General features: G+C 50.5%; 1 protein-coding gene across 1 annotated transcript in view; it reads left to right on the top strand.

Annotated features, from left to right (window-relative positions):
- The first annotated feature begins 343 nt into the window (after nt 1-343).
- Nucleotides 344-6,000, top strand: part of FLT3LG (fms related receptor tyrosine kinase 3 ligand) — a 31,045-nt gene continuing 25,388 nt past the window's right edge. Inside the window, exon 1 of the mRNA XM_066629056.1 lies at nt 344-501. The gene's annotated coding sequence lies outside the window, so the exon portion shown is untranslated. The remainder of the gene's footprint in view (nt 502-6,000) is intronic.

The following is a 6,000-nucleotide window of genomic DNA, read 5'->3' as shown; positions in this document are numbered from 1 at the left end:
GTCCTCTCTTAGCTCAGGCTGCCTTCTGACTTTTCACATTTCTAGACCGCCCTTCCTCCAGGGTGGCGAGCAAGCCCTTCTTTTGCCCGCACAACAACCCTGCAAGGTAGGCGAGGCTGAGAGAGAGAGAGAGAGAGAGTGCCTGATCCAAGGCTGAGTGGGGATTTGAACCTGGGTCCTCTAAGTCCAACCATCCTGGCTCTGACACGCACTGGTGTGTCATCCGTGCCAGGGGCCAGAGAGTGGAAACCTTGGGGGGGGGGGGAGAGCTGCGAATCGAGCCCAGCGGAGCTGGTCCCTCCCCCGCGCCCCTACCTACTTTCACTTTCGCCATGGTTGTCAAAAGAGGCTGGCGGGCGATCAGGCTGCCCAGTCTCGCTCCGGGGATCGCCCGCATGTGACGCGCCCCAGAAGCAGCTGCAGCCTGCGTGGGGAGGGGGGAGGACGCGGGGACCAGGCTTCCCGGACCCTCCGCCCCGGGCCACGCCGCGATCCCTCCAGGTAAGAGAGGCCGGCTGCCCAAGCGGCAGGAGTCGTGCTTTGCCCGGGAAGCCACCGGGAAGTTGGGGGGGGGGGGAGCGGAGCCCACTGTCGAGGGGTCCTGCGGAGTCTGGATGATGAACACGAGGGCAGGGGCTTTGGCACGCTCCCCTCCTCGGATCAGTGGCATAGCCAGAGGGGGGGCGGAGAACGAAGTTTCGCAGTTTGCCTCTCCGCAGCGTGCAAGTGGACCCCCCTCCCCCATCCCTCGGAGCCATTCCAGGCAGGGGGAGCAAAACCGAGGCACTGGAAGGGGAAGGAGCCGCTTGCACGCCGCGGCGAGCCTCCCTGCAGAACTTAGTGCTTTGCCCCCCCCTCTGGCTACGCCACTGCCGTGACCTGCGGCCGCGCACCGGCTTGCGCTGCCATCGGTGAGTTCGCCGCCTTTCGGGGGTGCCACAGATCGCTTCGTCACCTGTGCTGGGACTGGCTCGCTCACCTGGGAAGGGAGCAGGGTTGCCCTGACCCCAGCCAGACCATCGGGCTCAATGAGCCTGAAGTGGGTTCCTTAGTCACAACAGGGGTGCAGAGACAGATGGGGGGAGCCTGGGGTGGGGACACACACACACTCCAGGATCTGGGGCAGAGGGCTAGGGGAGAGTTTCCCGAGGCAGCTGGAGGTGGCAGGGGTCACAGGTGGGAGCCTGTGCTGGCAAAACATGGTGGGTAGCAAATGGGTAGTGTCATCCCCCCCCTCCTCCCCCAGGAGGTTTTGCTAGGACTTCAGTCAAGCACTCTATAACTTGCGCATTCTCTGACATGGGAGAAAATGGCAGGAGTGCACTGGGTCAGGAGGGCTGCCGAATGAATTGTCACACCAGATTTGCACCCTGCTTTAGAACAGGGGTGTCCAGAGTTTTTGGCTGGAGGGCCACGTCATCTCTCTGATACTGTGTCTGGGGGGGAAAAAAGAATTAATTTACATTTAAAATTTAAATAAATTTGCATAAGTTTATATAAATGAAGATATTAAAGATGAACTGATATGAATGAATGAAGGTCTTGCAATAGCTCAAGGCCTATAAAAAGCCTTGCACAAAGCAAGGCTGACCTTTCCTTTGCTGCCTCTGCTGCATCACAGACGTGAAACAGCAAGCGTTAGAGGGAGCCCTCCCACAGCTCACTGAGAGGTCAAACAGTCGCCCTCACTCTGAGAGCAGTTGTGTCGGGCCAGTGCAGGCTCCAGCAAATCTCCAGTGGGCCAGAGGCTCATTGGAGACTGGGGGCTCCCTGAGGGCCACACTGAGAAGCCTTGAGGGCCACATATGGCCCCAGGGCTGGGGTTTGGGCACCCCTGCTTTAGAATGACCATCTGCATCAAATATTGGATTGGGTGCTAGGCTGGCTCATACATGAGACCAACTGAAGTGGTTGCCTCAGGTAGCAGAATGGTCCCAGGGGGACTCATCTTTGTCTACCGACTTGCTTCCACTTCTCAGTCTTCTCCCTGGTCTGGAAAAGAAAGAGAGGGACAGAGAGGAAGAAGAAGCGCGGAGGGGAGGAGAGTGCTGAGCTAGAACATTAGAGGAGGAGCCGCGGCTGGCACATCACCGGGTAAGAGGGGCAGTGTTTGGCCTGCTGCCTCAGACATCAGGAGGTCTTGAGTCAGTCCTGACTGAGAGGGATTGCTGCCCTTCCCTCATTGCATTTTAAGCCCATGCTTCCTCCAAGAAGCCCACAGTAGTGGTTCTCTCCCGCACTCCCCCACCCCCATGACAACCCTGTAAAATAGCTTAGGCTGCGGAAGACTGACCAGTCCGGGATCCCCTAAGTTGTAATCCAATATCCAGTTATTTGGGAGGAAGCCCCACCGAACTTAACAGAATTAATTTCTCAGTAGACATGCATAGGATTGCTCCACCAGTAACATTTATGGCTGAGGAAGGACTTGAACCCAGGTCCTTGCCTGATGCTGTCACCCAAAATGCCACAATTATGAATGGCATCTGCTACCAACTGAACAGCCCCATCAGTAGCATAGCTAGAGGGGGTGCAAAGCACCGCACCACGATGTGCAGGTGGCCCCTACCCCTGCCCTTTGGAGCCATTCCAGGCAGTGGGTGCAAAACAGAGGCAAGCCAAATGGAATGCTCCAGAGGGTGGGGGGAGGGGCCGCCTGCACACCGTGGTGAGGCTCCCTGCAAAACTTGGTGCTTTGCACCCCTTCTAGCTATGCCACTTTAGCCCCATCCTGAATTCTGCTACCAAAAGCACAGTCCTGTGCATGTTTGCTCAGAAGTGCCACACTGAGTTCAACGGGACAGACTCTTTAGGAAAGGGAGTTAAGAATTGCAGCCTTGGTGACGCTCAAGTGTGACAGACTGCTTACATAGAGGGCAGGATGCTGGCAAGTCTCTCCCTGTACATTTATTTCTTCTCATCCATCCCTCGCAGTGCATGTGGGGTTGTCACTGTTCCACTGGGCCTTGGCAACAACTTTGTGAGCTCGTTTAGATGAAGACATGACATGCCTCTTGGCAGCCAAGTGAGTGCCCCAGAACATGAGGAGCTGAGCATTGGTCTGCCCAAGGGGTGAATTTCTCTTCCCCATCATTTCCATGCACAAAGAGAGGAGTCATGGGAGACTGTAATCGGAACTGTTAAGGATTGCTAGTTGGGGGAGTAGGGATCCAGGACGTTTCCTACTGCATAAGTGGGAATGTAATAAGCAGGAGTGCTCAGGTGATGCCTTTGAAATGTTATTCAAAGGACCTGAAAAAGTAGGCTCAGCAGGAGACAAACTGAGACATTTGCCTAGGGGCATGTGGTAATGTTTAGGCCAGCATCTTTCCCCAGGGTGACTTGAGAAACAGGCTATAATCCGATGCAATTTTACCTGGGAGTAAGTCCTAGTGAATATATTGGGGCTTATTTCTGAATAAACATATACAGGCTATATAAAAGTCTGACATATTTATTTGAGATATTTTTTTGATCCCACTTTTCAGTTTTTATACATTTTATACCTACTATTGCAGCCAGCTCAAAGAGTTTGCAATAAAATGAGCTAGATCTTTACTTGATGTTTACAAAAGTTGATTTTTGTAACTGTGACTGTTGTGGTGGTTAGAGGGTTAATGGAATGTGACTACGGGGGTGCAGCTATGAAGGGTGTCATGGGGGGAATTCCCATTACACAGCGGATGCTGTCATGGATTATGTACATGGATTATGTACATGACAGCGGTACAGTCATGGATTATGGCTGCACCCTCTCGCCATAAATCAAATGCTTCATCCTTTGCAGATGACGTCCTCTGGTACAAAGGTGTGTTCATCCGCTGGGATTCTGAAAAGGAAGACAGGATATTGTTTAAATTAATGGATTCAGAAAGAAAAGAGACATGACTCTGAGATGGTTACTGAGTGAGAGGAAGCCCTTTTCTGTACAGTGTACTCCTGCCTAGTTAATCCTGTTCTGTATATTTTGGTGGTTTCTGTCTTGGAAGAGGTGAATGACCCCCCACCCCAGGTCTAGTACTAAGTGTGGACTCTTTCAGTCTCCTTCTCTTTTTTTAAGACTGAAATTACCCTCAATATGTTCTCAGTGGCAGTTGCACAGCTTCATCTACATGACATTGTGACATGGGTGCCCCTCTGCTTTCAGCTCCTTTTCCCTACCCATTCCATAGACCAGTGGTTCCCACACATTTAACACCGGGACCCATTTTTTAGAAGGAGAATCTGACAGGACCCACCGGAAGTGATGTCATGGCCAGAAGTGACATCATCAAGCAGGAAATTTTTAACAGTCCTAGGCTACAATTCTACCCACACTTACCCAGGAGTAAGTCCCATTTCCTATCATTGTTAAAAGATTTACATAGTAGCTTGTTAAAAGTACAGGTCTGTAACATTTTCCCCAAGTGCAGTCACGTACATGGTAGCATCAAGTCTAATAAAAATAAAATACCGAAATGAATGGGGACCCACCTGAAATTGGCTCGCTGACCCACAGTTTGAGAAACACTGCCATAGACAATAAATGTGACACTTGTGCTGATATTCAACTCAGAAATGACATTTCTGCTTTGCTTTCTACTCTGTTATGCCCCTGCAAGGGTCAAGAGCCAAATAGGTGGGTTCCAGGACTGGGGGGGGGGGGAAGCTGCCACACCAGGTGGGCTGGTTCATGGTCCAAAATAGGTGTGGGTTGAACTCCAGAGCAGCATACAAGACCAGAGAGGGTCAGAGACAGGTGCAGAGTTAAAAGCCAGACAAAGGTCAAAGTCTAAAGTAGCGTGTGCTCCATCTAAACAATGCACAAATGATCACATCACCTTAATCCAATGCATATTTTGTAACATATTTATTTTGTAGTGTAAAAACAGTATCAAACTGTGCGTGTTTGTATATGATGCAAAATATTGTCAAATGTACCCTCCCTCTTTATGACTCAGGATTCTGATTCACGACTGATCTGGGACATTTTCACATTCTTCGTAACCTGAGATGTAAAGAAAAACGGTTCATAGCATGGTTTTCAAGTTGATAAATGGGTGTCTGATTGAAAGGAAAATAACAGGAATATCGAAGTTGCAATCAGGCAAAGGGAACTGGCATCTGGGCAATGTCCTTAAACCACAGACAAGCGACACAGACTGAGGAACATAAGAACATAAGAACTGCCTCACTGGATCAGGCCATAGGCCCATCTAGTCCAGTTTCCTATATCTCACAGCAGCCCACCAAATGCCCCAGGAAGCACACCAGATAACAAGAGACCTCATCCTGGTGCCCTCCCTTGCATCTGGCCTTCTGACATAGCCCATTTCTAAAAACAGGAGGTTGCGCATACACATCATGACTTGTACGCCGTAATGGAATTTTCCTCCAGAAACTTGTCCAATCCCCTTTTAAAGACGTCTAGGCTAGACGCCATCACCACATGCTGTGGCAAGGAGTTCCACAGACCAACCACACGCTGAGTAAAGAAATATTTTCTCTTGTCTGTTCTAACTCTCCCAACACTCAATTTTAGTGGATGTCCCCTGGTTCTGGTGTTATGTGAGAGTGTAAAGAGCATCTCCCTATCCACGCTGTCCATCCCCTGCATAATTTTGTATGTCTCAATCATGTCCCCCCTCAGGCGTCTCTTTTCTAGGCTGAAGAGGCCCAAACGCTGTACCCTTTCCTCATAAGGAAGGTGCCCCAGCCCCGTAATCATCCTAGTCACTCTCTTTTGCACTTTTTCCATTTCCACTATGTCTTTTTTGAGATGCGGCAACCAGAACTGGACACAAGACTCTAGGTGTGGCCTTACCATCGATTTGTACAACGGCATTATAATATTAGCTGTTTTGTTCTCAATACCCTTCCTAATGATCCCAAGCATAGAATTGACCTTCTTCACTGCTGCCGCACATTGGGTCGATACTTTCACCGACCTGTCCACCACCACCCCAAGATCTCTCTCCTGATCTGTCACAGACAGCTCAGAACCCATCAGCTTATATCTAA

This window comes from Tiliqua scincoides, chromosome 5 (assembly GCF_035046505.1).
Source record: "Tiliqua scincoides isolate rTilSci1 chromosome 5, rTilSci1.hap2, whole genome shotgun sequence".
Lineage (NCBI taxonomy): Eukaryota > Metazoa > Chordata > Lepidosauria > Squamata > Scincidae > Tiliqua > Tiliqua scincoides.
This window is presented reverse-complemented; position numbering and strand designations above follow the sequence as displayed.